This window comes from Hemibagrus wyckioides, linkage group LG17, assembly GCF_019097595.1.
Source record: "Hemibagrus wyckioides isolate EC202008001 linkage group LG17, SWU_Hwy_1.0, whole genome shotgun sequence".
Taxonomy (NCBI): domain Eukaryota; kingdom Metazoa; phylum Chordata; class Actinopteri; order Siluriformes; family Bagridae; genus Hemibagrus; species Hemibagrus wyckioides.
The window spans coordinates 5,599,300-5,616,658 of NC_080726.1; the positions used below are offsets into that span (position 1 = coordinate 5,599,300).

The 17,359-nt window shown below is 37.2% G+C and overlaps 1 long non-coding RNA gene across 1 annotated transcript; it reads right to left on the reverse strand.

Annotated features, from left to right (window-relative positions):
* LOC131367699 (uncharacterized) lies at positions 1 to 6,552 on the reverse strand. Its single transcript, XR_009206959.1, has 3 exons — positions 6,247 to 6,552; positions 2,265 to 2,374; positions 1 to 654 (listed from the first exon to the last, which is right to left on the reverse strand). It is a non-coding gene; the product is annotated as an uncharacterized LOC131367699 (long non-coding RNA).
* Between the last annotated feature and the right edge of the window lie 10,807 nt (positions 6,553 to 17,359).

The window sequence follows — 17,359 nt, forward strand, 5'->3', positions numbered from 1 at the left end:
CCTGTCTAAAATTAATGAATTGGACACAGCACTCATTAATCTTCAGTAAAGGTTTTATCCTGAATGTGGTATCTGTAATTTTATTTTACTTTTTCAAGTATACAGTATTTTGGGAAACAGAACCAGCTAGTCAAATACTGACTGTGGAAACAAACAGGAACTGAGATCCTGGATACTGGAGTACACAAGGACTGCTGCTGTAACCATAAAGACTTTTTTCCTGTCACTTCTGAAAAGCTGCTTTATTTTTGTTACAATTTCAATTACTGAAAGCTCTATCCAAATAACACTAAATTGAATTGAGTTTTATAAAACACACCTTTTGTGTCTGTCTAAGAGCAAGACACTGGAGCTGTTGTTTTGCTGACCCTGCTCTTAACCCTTAGCTTTCCCTGTCTGAATATAATTGACGCTGCGTGCCATTACATGTCTCAGCTAACACAACTATGATGTTTTACTAGGCTCCTGAGTGAAAGCATACATCTCTCACAGCAAGGACAAAGAAGCTTCACAAAAAGGTATGGATAAAATAGGTATGATTGACATGTATATTGAAATTGAGAGTTAGTAATGAGTGTGGACAGAAATGTACTTACACAATGTGACTAATATTTACATGTAACATCTCTGGCAGGGTTTTTTCATCAGCAGTATCTAAGAAATGAAGCAGAAACCATTCCAGAGCTTTAGGTTGCTTTCACATCTATTCAGTTAGTCGCAAAGTCAGAATCAAAAACCTGCACATGTAAAATTCTGACCAGAAAAAATATATAAAGATTTAATTATTTAAGCCAAGCATGTGTACAATTCACACAGACACTACATTTACATTTCTGGCAATTAGCAGACACCATTATCCAGAGTGACTTACATTTTTATCTCATTTTATACAACTGAGGGTTAAGGGCCATGCTCAGGGGCCCAGCAGTAGCACCTTGGTGGAGCTGGTATTCAAACTCACAACCTTCAGTAGTCCAACACCTTAACCACTAAGCTAGAACATCCCCACTACACTACAGTTTCTGTAAAGCATTCCATTATTTTCTTTTGTTTTGTTTATTAGTCCAAATTTTCAGAACATTTCTACAGCACTTAAGTCTGCCCTTAGGTTCATTACATTACATTTACATTTTATGGCATTTGGCAGACTTAAGTTTTATCTAATCTTTTATAGAACTGAGTGATTGAGGGTTAAGTGCCTTGCTCAGGGGCCCAGAAGTGGACTTGGATTTGAACCCATAACCTTCCACTAAGCTACCACATCTCCCCTTTTCTCCTCCTACAGTTAAATGTCAACCAGAACCCAAAATACCCAGCATTTTCGGTTCAGTTTATACACTTACTTCTTACTTCACTCTAAACAGCCTTCACTGCACCGAAGAGGAAATCACACCAGGGTTCAATTCAGATGGATGGATTAAATGGAATAAATATGTGGAAGTAGTTTTAAAAGAGTCAAACAAGAGCAAGATTATTAAAAGATAAAACAAAACACTAAAAATAAACCGTTACCAAATAAACCATTTTAGGAGTTAGTAGCGGGCATGCAAATTCATGTATGTTATGCTACCATTTCCGATTAAAGCTGTCATTATATTTCGAGAAATTCAGAAGATTACTAGCTGCAAAGGAGATTCAGAGAGTGTTCGAGAGAACAAAATCATCATGTCCGGGGAAATTTCTTTCAGATAATATAAATTACTAAGAGGAATAGAGGAAATGCCAATGACAAATCTCTTGTTATCTTGCCATCGGTGATGGATGCCTGATGTTTGTGAACGGAATCGTGTGAGGCAGCTCTGGAAAGTAATTACTGTATGCCAAATCATTTCGCTGACAGACTTTGAGCTCAGCTGTTTTATAATAACCAAAACAACATTTCAGATGCTGTCCAATAGACTTTTCGGAGCCAAATATCTAATCACATGATTTGCTGAAGCAGAGTCACATGATTTTTTGAGTTACGTATTCAGTAAACGTGTTTCCATAACAGTTTATTCTCATACCTCAATAGAGTACATAAGATAGATAGATAGATAGATAGATAGATAGATAGATAGATAGATAGATAGATAGATAGATAGATAGATAGATAGATAGATAGATAGATAGATAGATAGATCTTATGTACTCTATTGAGTGCCCGCATCTGGTGTTTTCAATCATTTAATTCAAAATTTGCGTAAAAATACCTGGATGGAATCATAGTTAGTGACCATACATGTATAGGCTCTAAAAGATTTTCTTTTTAGAAATTGACCTACTTGATCCCTCCTGATGCCCTTCTTCTGGTTAGAGTCTCGTCGCTTGGTGGTGCCAACTGCTGCCCAGGATGGCTTTACATAGTCAGACCAGAGACCCACCCATGGGACTGCTGTGGAGAGAAACACTTAGAGACTTGAACTGTTGTAGCAGGGGTCTGTTTTGCACTCGGGTCTCCATCATTAAACATTTGAACGCTTTGGCAGGAAGGAATTAGTGTCAAATCTATAACGAACTCAGAAATTACGCTGATCTTTAAGCTACTCAAGGTATCTTGGTTTCAGAATTCCACTTGACTTTATACAGCTGTAGAAAGGACATTATTTTTAATCACACTCTCTGGTGTCAGAGGTTTCATTTTGAGCCTGGTTCCTCTCAAGGTTTCTTCCTCATATCGTCTCAGGGAGCTTTTCTTCACTTAATTTAATTTTGAACTTGAAATTTTTATATTCCTGTAAGTATGCTTTGAGAAAATGTCCATTGTTAAAAGTGCCATAGAAATAAACCGGGATTGAAAACTATGGTTAAATACGAAACTTCCTATCCTACTTCTTTTGTTTCCAGCTTGTCATACTGGTTTCCTTCAGAACTAGTGGAAGCCATATATCAAAGTTGTCAAAGAATGACAATTTTATTGAGAATTATTCATCTCTAGAACTGTTAATAACTGCTCCCTCAAGTACTGATACTATTCTCTAGTGAGTGACTCAAAATCCTGATTCTCTTGTCCATTGAAGATAAAATCATTCACATTTCTAATCAATAATAAGAATCATAGAAAAAGGTCCTGAAGGATAAGACAGGTACTGATTCTTCTTCACTGAGGATGAAAATTAGTCCAAATTTTTTTAACATTCTTCACGGAGGATAGAAATTGCTGAAAAATGTCTGACACTGTGCTCCATTGAGGGTAAGAATCTCTCTATTTTGAATAAATGTAACTCAAAATGTCACCTTTTACTGATTACACACTTAAGTTCATGATCATGAAGTGATGAATGGTTAGTACTCTGCAAGGAAAGCATCAAACTAGAAAAATGGTTTAGTCTGGATAAGGCTCTGGGTTGTTGATTGGAGGATTGAGGTTCAAGCCGAGCACCACCAAGCTCTGCTGTCGGGCAATTGAGCAAGGCCCTTAACTCTCTCTGGTCCAGGGGTGCTATATCATAGCTGCCCCTGCGCTCTGACCCCAATTTCCTCAGCTGCGATATGCAAAGAAAAGAATTTCACTGTGCTGTAATGTATATGTGGTGATAATAAGGGCTTTGTGCCCACAGTTCTTCTCCTTCTTCTGAAGAAGACAAACTGCATTTTAGCTAGTGAAGATATTCAGTGCATGCACACTATGCATTTTTTTATATCAGGATCTTTATGTCATGCATATACTAAGGTATAAATAGATGTAGGGGAAGCATTAAGCTTAGGTTGCTGTCTCTATGGGGATGTGGTAGCTTAGTGGTTAAAGTGTTGGCCTACTGGTCAGAAGGATGTGAATTTGAATCCCAGGTCCATGAAGTTGCCACAGCTGGGCTTTCTCATTTGTATAGAATGGAGATAAATTGTAAGTAGCTCTGGATACGGGTGTCTGCCTAATGATGTTAAGTTTTGTAAATTCTCCAGAATTGCTCTTGAGTGTGAGTCATGGATAAAAGTGGCGTCAAAGGGCTTAATATGTTGCTGTGACAGAAACAAGATCCTTCTCTTCTTATTAATATTATTCCATTCAATTTGTTTAAAGGTGGCATTTTAGACAAACAACCACAAGATTTAGAAGATATATAGATCCTAAACATGATTAGTGAGCTGGTGCTTGTTGGAAAGATCTGGATTACGGTTTCTGCATAGAAAACTATGGACTTTGCTTTGAGGATGTATTAATTCAGACATACTGAAGGCTATCAAATCTCCACACATCCTAGTACACCAGACTAACCTCCTGGAACCTAATGGCAGTCTTTTATCGCGAAGCTGAGCAACCACCTGGCAAACATTCTAGCCTCTATCTGGGATAACTGAGAAACCACCTAGCAACCACATGAAACGATATAACCTCCACCTAAGAACACCCACGCAACCAACCCGAATACCATAACAACCACATGGTATGAGCACTGATTTAGCTCTTAACCCAGCCATAACCTGAGTAAAGTCTAATTCTGATTTGAGCTAAAGGTTAACGAAGCTTTCTGAGATTCTTCAACAGGCTGCATGTCTTCTGTACAGCAGCTCTGTTCTGCAGTATGAGGCTTCAGTGTGCAAGAAACTACAGCCAAGGAAAATACAAGTTAAAGACCTCTGCTGCACATTTTCCATATGCTTTACAGCGAGCGCTGAAAAAAGCAAAGTCCAAAACGAAGTCAGCAATTCAGGTTTAGACATAATTAAGTGGCGATGTGAGAGTATGACTGGTTGTATTGACACAGCCGGAGTGTGAGTCATATTTCCCGCTTTCTTTTAGACGATTGGGTGATGCCTTTTTGCTCACCGGTTCCCTCTAACTGTCTATCTAAAGGTCTTGCCAAAATAAAACATTCATGCATGAGGAATGTAAGAGAAACATGCACGGTCTGCCTTTTTGTCCTTTACTGTACACATACGGTATAATGATGGACAGATAATGTCTAGTATCAGTGCTCTACACTATTTTTAAACTGTTGCTAATGGATTATAAAGTATATTATCAGGCTAATCATTATTGATAAGATATATTTTGGATCAGTAAAGTTTTGTGGCAACATATTATGAGAATGTGTACATGGTGTAACACCAATTTCTGTATACATATCTGTTCTTGTTTAGTATTTAGTCCAAATAAGTTGGACTTGGACTAAATTGGAAGGGTTTCAACAGTAAAATGAACATTTTACTGTTCACATGTACAATCATACATAGTTCAGTCTACAGTGAAATGTCTGTCCATATTATAAAAGAATCAAATAGAGTAGGAATTTTAAAGAAATTTTAAATAAAATACAGTACAATAAAATGAATTCCTCTGTTGGATTTAACTGTAAACACTCCTGAAACTCCTGTCAGGCGGTGGTGGTTCAGGTGAATAAGGGTTCTGGATTGTTGACTGGTTCAATCCCCAGCACCATCAAGCTGCCACTGTTGGGCCCTTGACCAAGTCCCCTAACCCACCCTCCAGAGGTGCTGCATCATGGCTGACCCTATGCTCTGACCCCAACCCCCAAGTATGGGATATATTTGAGGAAAGAATTTCACTGTGCAGTAATGTATAAGTGACAAATAAAGACAACAAAACAGGTGATTAAAAGTAAAGTTATAATTAGTCTTATATTAACGTACATTACTATATGTACATTAATATAATACCATGTGCACATTTTTTGTACTTTTGTATACATTTTGTAAATATAGAATATTTCATTTATATTTCATTTATATATTTATTGAATCTCAAGCACTCACTGGCAGTTATAAATTTTTATAATTCAGTTCATTTTATTCACACAAAACATAAAACTAACAGTCAAATGTAATCTACCGTGTCCCTGACCAGGCAGTTACTAAGGATGAAGGAATAAACTTTATTATAAAATAAATGTAACTCTTCACACAGAATCTCCATTTTAGTTAATTTAGTTAATGGGGCTTTTCTTTTCTTACAAACTTCATATTTGACAGTTTGGTAACATAAAATTAAAAAGTTCAGAATATTCTCCCTCAAATCTCAACTAGATGCCATGCAAACTTTTCAGGCAAGCATTAGTAAAGAAAAAAAACATGGTTATATCCTATATTATAATAAAAATCAACCAAATAATATAAACAAACCATCTTGACCCCTTGAAACAATTCCCAAAAATTATAACCACTAATAAAAAAGTGTGAAGATGTTTTTTTCCCCTTTATTACTTTTTTCAACACAGCTGCTCCCAATCATAATTTTTTCATTATTCCTCAAACTTGGTGCCTGCTTTTGATTCCAAGCTTGTGGTTAAGTTTTGTCCAAAACCTTACCTCAGAGGAGTTGTTCTCTCAGGTCTACTGGTTTCAGTTAGTTTTCCAAAAGCCGTAATCCAGCTAATGTTGTTTCTTTTACATGTACTGAGCTTTAAACGCATCATGATCTGAGCTATGGTTCATTTAACTCTGAAAAGCTCTGCTTATTGTGCTCTCGGTGTCGTTTTTAATTCTTTTTTCATTTCATTTAAACTCCAATCTCCAATCCCTCTGTCCAGTTTAGTTAACTTTACACATGAATCCAGGTTTTCAGGCAGAATATTCCATGTAGACCTTTTTAAAGAGGAATAGTTCAGCCAAAAAGAAACTTTACAATCAGAATGGAGCTATTATCTAAGATAAGCTGGGGGTGGAGGTTGCAGTTTTTGTACAATGAGACAAGGAGCTTATGTTGCTAACAGACTAGCAGTTTAGCATGATGCAAGGTGAACGCCTAATTGCACACTTACACCTATTATCTTGTTTGCAGAGTGCTAATGAGAGCAAAATCAGCCAAACATTGGCTGATGGGGTGTGTGTGTGTGTGTGAGGCAAGAAAGATACTTGTAAAGCTATTTCATTCATTGGACAGAAATAATAAGTACACTGAGGTAAGCAAATTATTCCCAAGTGTGTGCAGAAATCCCAAAACTCACCCGAGCACAGAGATCACCGAGCCAGCGCTAAATAAATGATTAGATAATTATATAAACAACTACGCTAAAACATCTTGTGTATCACATTCAGTGTTTATTTCCTATTTATTCAAACCAGAACAAATGGCATTTCTTCAGCATTACTCGATTCTAAATTGATTCATCAACAGATATGCAGTTGATGTGGAAAAAAAAAGTTAATCTGAATCTATGGTGATGATCATGAGCAAAGTCTAAAGAATAACACGGGGGATAATGTTAACATAACACACAATCACCCTTCGGTCTAATTCTATAGTACAGTATTCTTATAGTATCTTTACAATCCCATTTGTATAGTTATTATTTGTGTTTGTATGTGGTATAGTATAATATAGTACAGTATAGCATAATATAGTATAGTACAGTACAGTACAGTATGGTAGAGTATAATATAGTACAGTATAGTGTGGTTATAGTATAGTATAGTATAATATAGTACAGTATAGTATAGTATAGCATAGTACAGTATAGTGTAGTATAGTATGGTATAGTATAGTATAGTGTAGTATAATATAGTACAGTATAGTATGGTATAGTATAGTATAGTGTAGTATAGTATGGTATAGTATAGTATAGTATAGTATAGTACAGTATAGTGTAGTATAGTATGGTATAGTGGTATAGTATAGTATAGTACAGTATAGTGTAGTATGGTATAGTATAGTATAGTGTAGTATAGTATAGTGTAGTATGGTATGGTATGGTATAGTGTAGTATAGTATAGTATAGTATAGTACAGTATAGTGTAGTGTAGTATAGTATGGTATAGTATAGTATAGTATAATATAGTACAGTATAGTATAGTATGGTATAGTATAGTATGGTATAGTATAGTACAGTATAGTAAAGTACAGCAATCCCTATAGCTACAAGTTTAGGTTTTAGGATGCAGCATTTCGAAATCTTCTCAACATCACACACACACACACACACACCTCAAAAGATGTTATGTGACCTCAGAGCACAGCACATTTCCCAGCATGAGCAGCACTGCACTCATCTCATCTCATTCTGTTTTGTGTTTTTCTTTGTATATCCATGTGCATTTGTTGCTGTGCTAATCCTTTTCCCACCCTTGTTTCCCATCATTGGTGTGTTCACCTGTTCTGTGTTAACTCATTGTGGTACTTATTGAATCTGCTTACTGTTTGTGTGTTTTCTTACAAAGCTTGTTAAGTCCAACATATGTGTGTGTGTGTTGTCCTGTTTTAATTCTCGCCTCGTATTTTCCGCATAATTTATCCCAATTTATCGTTGCTGTCCTGTTCTTTTGACCGACCTACATCCCGAGGAGAAGTGATCCGGTTTTGAGATGGAGCTCTGTGATAAGTTGAAAACGTATAACACTGTTTCTTACAGTGATACGATCTACATACATAAGTTTGAGATGCTGACTATCTGAAGCAAGCACTTTGCACATTTCTAAACTGGCACCTACGTTTCTTCTGCATGATCTGCTCCAATGAACTCTATCTAGAAAAAAAATGTACAATTTTGCCCAAACTACTGCTTTAATGATACTCTGGATGTTAACAACTACAATGCATGCTAGACGCTCGAAGTTCGGTCAGACCACATCCGCTGTTCTCTCACAAGTGTGTACTGTAGACATCAGGTTGCCATATGGTATAAACACGAGTGCCAGGATCTAAAGAATTCCACCCAGATGTGCTCTTCAAACCTTTCTCACACACACTCACACACACACACACACACACACACAAAGCTCCCTGTTGGTTATTAAAGAGCAGCTGCCTTGCTTCTCAATACAACTAATGACGCATAGAAAAATGAAAAATTCATCGTTTTCATTTTAGATTTAAAAAAACATTCACACTTTGAGAAATATCATAATCAGCAGCATTTATTTTTCAGATTTTTAGGCAAAACAGAAGAAAAAAAAAGCACTGGTAGCACTACAGTTCCTAGAAGCAGTCTCATTCTCTGCATGATGAGTTGTTTATTATTCTTCAAGTTCTGCTGCAAAACATCTTAACTTGGGCAAAGCAGTCATGAATTCCACATATCTAACAAAGCATACACACATTTAACAGCATGCTGGGACTTTGTTTTGACCCGTCGTCAGCATTCAGTGAGCTAGAATATCGTGGTGAGGTTTATTAGCTGCAGAATTATTAGCATCCTTTATGAGAAGGAATGGCTGACATGTTCAAGTTTCAAGTGATTTCAGTGATTTTGTTTTTACTTCATTAATCACCTTTTTGTTTTTCTGTTCATCTATTAATTGTGTCCATCCCTTAAAGCCCGCAGATAAGATTTTTTTTGCAACCTCCTCTTTAAAAAAAAAACAAACAAAAACAATAAAAATGAAAAGCACCCAAGCGTAATGTCTTACAAGAAGAAACTTGTGAAGGAACTTGGAGCGTCTTACGCACATTTCAAGCTAATTTATATACTTTGATTTGGGCGTCATCTTCGAGTTCACATCAGGAGACTAAGATGTTCATTTCACATGAACTGATTTTCTGTCTCATTTGTTTGTTCGTATATATATCATTTGTTAGTCTGTATATTTGGGGTCATGCCTATTGAACTCATAGTCATATAGCCAGGTGTTAAAATCCTGGAATAGGCAACCAGGAAGAGGTTCTGTAATAAAGTGGAAGAATTAAAAAGCAAACATAGTTGCTATGTGTTAAACTTCTGGTCTATTTGAGCTGCTGTAGATATTTAAAACATCTGAACATTTTTATTATTAATCGAATTGTGCTTCTTAGATCAATATGCTTCTGTAACTCTTGATTATTTGCTTTTCGGCATGAAGAAGGGATTTGGATGAAGGATGAAGAAGCTAATATTTGGTCAATGGCAACAACACAAAAGATCAACAACGGAGACTGAGACCTATTAATAAAAATGAACAATCGTTTTAAGCAGTTTAAATGAAATATTCTTTAGTGATCACAGGTTTTCATAAAGCGAGAAAATATTATCAACTGTAAAGAATGTTTATATTGTCTTGGTTATGACAAATCTGTGACTGACAGTGTCTATGTTTCTGTACTTCTGTAAAGCTGCTTTGAGACATTGTCCATTGCTAAAAGCGCTATACAAATAAATTGAATTGAAAATTGAATTGTTTTGGTATTTAACGGTCTGAAAGGTCGTATTTACGAGTTGAAAGCACATGAACGGGCACCATGATGTCGTAAATACGACCGGGGAAACTCTTCAAGCTCTGAATTTCCGAGTTGGTTCCGAGTGCAATGTTTGTAGCTGACGGTAAATTTGTTGAAGTTGAATGTTTACTCGTCTCAGAAGCTGATTTCAGTTATTATGTGTTTGATTTATGCAGCAAGTTACTGAAATACAAACAATTGGTTTAACTTTTAAACACCCGTTATAGAGAAATGGTTTGATTTGCAACATTACACTGGCATTTTATTTAATTTTTTAAAATCCCTCTTGTATACACAAATTTCAATAGCAGTGTCTAATAACAGTAAAATAAAGTTTAAAGCCACTTCATGGAATTAAATAAATAAATAAATAAATAAATAAATAAATAAATAAATAAATAAATAAATAAATGCAAAATACACCTGATGCGCATACTTTATTCTTAATTTTACAGAAGTAGCGCTGTACTTAATTAATAGAAGGTAACCTTCATTTTAGCCCTAATCAAACTGACACGAATCACATCATAATTATGGCTTCACTCGTAAATATGAACCGTTATTGTCATGCTTCTATTGAGATCGTGTTTGTTGCCTGCAGTCCTCCTTAACATAACACTTGTAATGATATTTATTAGAGAGATGTACAGTAGATTTGAAATGGATATAAATGCAGATAGACATCAGGACCAGAAAGTCCTCAGTGAATCAGGGTTGCTGTGCTTTAATGACTGGGGGTTTGTTTAGACTCTAGGAACTAATTTTAATAAGAAAATATGAAACTCGGGTACAAACAAAGATAATAACTGTGACCGAGGAACTGGCAGAGCAAGAATAAACATAACATCCTGACAGAGCTGGTCTCAGTGACCTAGTGATGTGATTAAAAAATATCCCCACCCCCCTTTATTTATTTATTATTATTATTATTATTATTATTATTATTATTATTATTATTATTATTATTATTATTATTATTATTTTAATTACACCATGTCCACTTTAGGTTTCATGCCAGAACCCTAGTGTAAAATATTTGCTTCATATATTCACCTGAGGGGTGCCAATAATTCCAGACGTCACAGTAAATACATTATACATGGTGTATTATGCCTGGCATGACTATAAATTGCAATGCAATGCAGACATGACCGCTTAACACATGTCGTGTGTGTGTGTGTGTGTGTGTGTGTGTGTGTGTGTATATATATATTAATGCAAGCCTGTAACACATCCTAAAGCTTCCCTCCTCCACTGCTAGAACATGGGAACATGCATCATGACTAGCTCTTGTTTTCTGAGGTACTAATAACCACCAGATAAAGAAAAAAAGAAGAGTCATCTGCTTTTGATAATTTACAGATAATAAATTTTATCACCAACACAGCTGGAAACCATCAGTGGTCTTTTAGAAGCAATAAAGCCATTAGCACGGCTTCAAATAAACACCAGAAGTGATAGAATTGATTTTTTTCCCCATTTCATGTATGGGTGTGGACATGACTTACAAATGAGATGGAAGAAGATCAAGATGAAGATTTAGAGGGTTTTGCAATTGTGGAATTTTACCACACCGCCTTCGGTTCTTTCACACATAATCTTAAAGGGACAGAGTGACAATTGCTGGATTGAAAAAATCCTTGTGAAGCATCTTGGAGATTGGGAAGGTCCCTTAAGTGTTCTTTATTTGTCTCTCAGGAGGAATTTCTAAAGGTTCTATGAACCCAAACAATGAGTTTAAGAGCCCTGTATTGAACCCTTGTGAGCAGCCATATCTATCCCATGCTCCGAGTTACAAGCTCAAGCTCCTTCTTTCCTTCCAGACTTCTTTTTTTCTAAACTTTCTTCCTTCTTTCACATTGAACTTACTTCCAAACTTCCTCCAGAACTTCCTTCCAAACGTCCTTCCTTCTGATCTTTCGAAGAAGAAGTTTACTTATGTGCAAGGATACGTGAAGGCAATTTTTATGTTTGTTATTTTATTATTTTTCCCTTAAAATTATTATTATTATTAAATTATTTTTCTCATTTTCCTTCTTTCCAGCCAACATGATTGTCACAATGTGAAACTGCAGAAAAGGCTTTTTCTTTTTTTTGAAAGGAAAGAAAGCTTAAACTTTCTTGAACATAGGCATATTGTGTCATTCGGTATGATTTATAGCATGTCTTTCTTACAAAAACAAACAAACAAAAAATAAATAAAACCTTCTAGGATAGTGATGAATGAAGCTGTAAACTGCAAAGTCGCATAATGTAATATATACCATACACACACAGCTCTGCCAGTCAGATGAACAACTTTACTGCACCATCAGAGCTGAAAAGACCTGCTCTTGCTCCCTGACTTTGGCACTCAAGCCTTGGTTATTGTTCTACCATGATCTTGTTTAAGGTTTGGTTTCTCGGCTTAAGTATAGAAATCAGACTTTTCTGATATCAGGTCTAATATCAGATTTTGTAGCTACTGTTTGAAGAAGAAAGCGACAACAACGAATTATAAACAAGAAATTTCCGGAAATAATCAAACAGAACTTTGCACTAATTTGTAAATATTGTAAATAAAGATATAATAAGATATTCGAGCATGAAACTCTAACTCAGCTAACCCCTTCTGCAGCTCCGAGCATTCCGACTGGTGCTGATGTGATCGAATTTAAGATGACAGTCATGATTATAACTGTCTCAGCGATTGGCTGTTTGTTTGACAAGGTCCCGCCCCTTTAAGAGATCATCATACGATCAAGCCATGCCTCATCTGTCCAACACACTCTTTACCCTCATCCTCAGTCACTACCAAAGACGAACACTTCCAAATGGCCCCCAAAATGATGTACTGTATGAAAAGACTTTTATGAGATGAGCAGCGATCTTTACTCCCTTTAAAACACAGAGTACTTGAATCTGCTCAAGAAGCCCATTTCTATCAGCTCTGGGTCTGGAGCTTTAGAGGAAATTTGCCATGCAGGGCTGCGCTGTCCACCGAAAACGGTCAGTGTTGAATGGTGTTAAGCAAAACAGCACAAAAATGCAGTGAGATATGTTTTTATCTGATTTGCTAAAATATTGATATTGATTGGAGAATAATATAGACATTAATTGAGTGCCTCCTGGTGGTAGAGGGGCAGGATCCCACACTCTCCTTGCCGTGGCCCGGGGTTCGATTCCCAGGCAGGGTGCTAACCCAGCCAATGAAGAGTTAAGTCTCAGTGCCAGTCCCAAGCCTGGATTAAATGGGAGGGTTGTGTCAGGAAGGGCATCCGGGGTAAAACATGTGGACCAAATGATCCTCTGTGGCAACCCCAAACAGGGAGCAGCCAAAACAACAACAACAACAATAACAACAACAACAACAACAACATAGACATATCTAACTGACACATTTGAATGAAATTTCAGAAGACTTAAAAGCCAGCGGTTTAGTAAGAAATCCTGCTGGAGGAATTTTGGAATAAAACAAATTTGATTTTTCTATTTTAATTCAAGGAAAGTTTGTAATGCGTGTTTTATCCATTTAACACAGCAAGCAAGCAATGCTAACTTTCACATGGGGGAAAAATAATATGAATCTGTTCGTTATCTATTGAAATTATATGAATATTACTGTATAGGATCATAGTTCATTTTCAATGACCTCAATAACCTATGGGACCCATTACATCATAATGCCACACACTGCTTTTCACCCCACATAATAAACTTCACCCAGAGAGGATGTGTGAGGTTATTTTTCCGCTTAATGAGCCGTTACACTTGTGCTGAGGGATTAACTCGATATTAGTGTGAATCCAAACAGATGTGAACAGCCTTAAGCTTCAGAGACAATCATAGGCAACGTATAGCTGAGGTTTCAACAGACCACTTCCAGTAAAAAGCTGCAAGCCAACCAAATTGCTCTCTCTCTCTCTCTCTCGTGACTTCTTCAGAGCCAGAAAAGAAAAACCTCGAGGCTAAGCTGAGACAGATTGAAGACCTCAGTTCTGGCACCCCACTGAAGTGTGGCACCTCAGGCTGGATTTGCACCCTTATCTGTTGTGTTGTTCTTTTCGCAAGTTGAGTCTCGACATGCAGCAGAGAAATGGAAAAAAAATCTAAACAGACGTTTAGGAGCGGGCGTGAACGCTAATATGCTATCTGAAGACCATGATGGGTGGAATTTTTTAAAATATATCTGACAGTTCAGGGAATTTAGGTGTATTATGTAATCTATAACAGTTTACAACATGCAGAGCCTTACATGAACTCTTCTTCTTCTTCCATATTATTTCTAATTATGATTAGAAATAATATGGCTGTCATCGGATCTAGTAATTATTAGAGAACTGATGCGTGATAGGAACACACACAATGTCCGTGTATTTTGATGCACTAAAAACGATAAAAGGTTTTGCACCTGCGTTTTGTACCAATTCAAATAAATGAATGCACATTTATATAGACATAAAAGCTCACTGAGCTGGGTTTTTAACATGGCAGGAATTTTATCATGCATTCATCTTCAATAAGCACTTTTTTGTTATCAGGTCACACTGGAGGTCACGGTTATTAACCCAGATACATACTTGTGGGATGCCTTGATCCATGAATGCACAGGTTGACACCTAGGGGCAGTTTAGAGTCAGCAATCCACCTTCATGAATGTGTTTCTGAGGCAGGAGGAAAACAGAGAACCGGAAACCCACAGGGAGAACATGTGAAACTTGACACAGATGCTAACTTAAGATCCGAGAACAAAGATGACCTCTAGGCTTTTTTAAAAATACAACTGAATTTTATAGAGCAAATGTGTAGATAATGAAGCTGCCATAAGTATAAATAGATATCTATATAATTAATCATCTAAAACACATTAATACATACACTGATCAGGCATAACATTATGACCACCTGCCTAATATTGTGTTGGTCCCCCTTTTGCTGCCAAAACAGCGCTGACCTGTCGAGGCATGGACTCCACTAGATCCCTGAAGGTGTGCTGTGGTATCTGGCACCAAGATGTTAGCATCAGATCCTGTTCTGCTGGAAACCTTGGGTCCTGCCATCCATGTGGATGTTACTTTGATACGTACCACCTAACTAAGCATTGTTGCAGACCATGTACACACTTTTATGGAATCAGTATTCCCTGATGGCTGTGGCCTCTTTCAGCAGGATAATTGCACCGTGCCACAAAAGCAGAAATGGTTCAGGAATGGTTTGATGAGCACAACAACAAGTTTGAGATGTTGACTTGGCCTCCAAATTCCCCAGATCACAATCCAATTGAGCATCTGTGGGATGTGCTGGACAAACAAGTCCGATCCATGGAGGTTCCATAATGTAGTGGTCATCATCTGCTTTTACACTTCCTTTTACTGCTGGTCTCTGAGAGCTACCAACCAAATTTCGTTGTTTCAATGACAATAACGACTCTCTCTCTTATACTCTTATATTCGAACAGTATTTCTGCGTTGGTCATTTCCTCTCATTATCATGATGGTGACAAACAGATAAATTATCATGAAATGGACAGATGGTTTTATTAAAACTATTAAGGCACACAAACCAAAAGCCATAGGCAATACTCGGAAATGTGCATCAAGCAAATGGTGAGGCGATCAGCACGCAGTTTAATCTACAAGATTTAATCAGTAAATGAGAAGCAGAAGCAGGCCATGAACAAAACATGATTCAGGACAGATGGATAACTATGGCTTAGAATGATCCTATACACAGCGCTGGAGTGAGATTTCACAAAGTAACACTGGAAGCCCGGGTTATTTACATTCACATCAGTCATTAAGCAGATGGGCTTTTCCAGAGTACAAATCATGCACTTGAAGGGACAATAACACACATACACACTCACACACACACACACACACACAAATGAGTATTCCAGGCACCCTGAGGAAGAAGATGTTCTTGCATGTAAAAGGAATCAAATTTTCACATTCATCAGCATTTACACACATGTTAAGTGCATACATTATACAGTGTCAGATTTATAGGTTGTATTTTCAGGAGTGCTGGGATCTGGACTGGCTCTATACCTTTTTCTCTGTTAGAATGCTTGCCAGAAATGTTCACAAGGCAGACTATAGATGTGTATCAGGAAAGGGATCCCACAGGAGGAAACAACAAATTTCCAGTTTAGGCCATTCCAACTTCAGGTTTAAATCTGAATTGAAATCTAAATGCATCAACCCATCCATCCATCCATCCATCCATCCATTCATCTGTCTGTCTATCCATCCATCCGTCCATCCATCCATCCATCCATCCATCCATCCATCCGTGTGTCTGTCTGTCTGTCCGTCCATCCATCCATCCATCCATCCATCCATCCATCCATCCATCTATTAATCTGTCTGTCTATCCATCCATCCATCCATCTGTCTGTCCATCTATCTATTCATCCATGCATCCATCTGTACTTCTGTACCTCTGTACATACATCTATGGGACCATCTATCCATCCATCAATTCTCTGTACCACTTATCCTACACAGGGTCACCAGGACCATGGAGACTTTCCCAAGGGACCCGGGGCAGAAGGCAAGGGACTCCCTTTAAGGGGTACCAACCCAATATAGAACTCAATATACACTCCCAAACAGGAGACAAGGAGCTTGTGGAATGCTCTGAGAGTCTATTACAAATCTAACGCACTAGTTCCCTCATCTGTAACCGTAGTTGAGACTGGATCAAAGTGGAGGTGGTTTGCAGAGCGTCTTTACTGATTACAGTCAGAACACCAGTAGAACTTAGAACACCAGTAGGTCTTATCACTGTCCTGCATAGTGAATAGTGTGTTCACTGGTGCTGCATTTGGGACCAGGTTGTATAGACAGTGTGATGCAGAGCCTTAATATCTGGAATTTTAATGTAACAGTTTTGAAATTGAATTTCTTGTTGTAACAGGAAGTGGAGGTCCTCAGTAGAATGATTACAATAAAAACCTGTGAAAGCATGTGAAGCAAAAAGTTGCAGAAGTCAATTGAAGAGACTTCCAAAAGATTTTGCTTTAAAGAAGAAGACAAAGACTCATCAGGACCATCGGTGGTTAATGTGATGTGTTTGTAAAAGTGAGTTCTTAAATCACGATTCTTAGCCATGTTTGCAGGTCTTCTTCATTGGTATGGAACTGAGGTCAGTTTTATCAATTTACAGATGGTGGAAATTCATCCAAGATATCGAGTCTTGGCAAGTAAAAGAGAAGAGAAGTCTTGTTTCTTTACATTAGTAAAGATAAGATTGTGCTTGATTTATCATAAGGAAGGAATTCTGAGAAGTATGACAAGAAATTCATTTTCC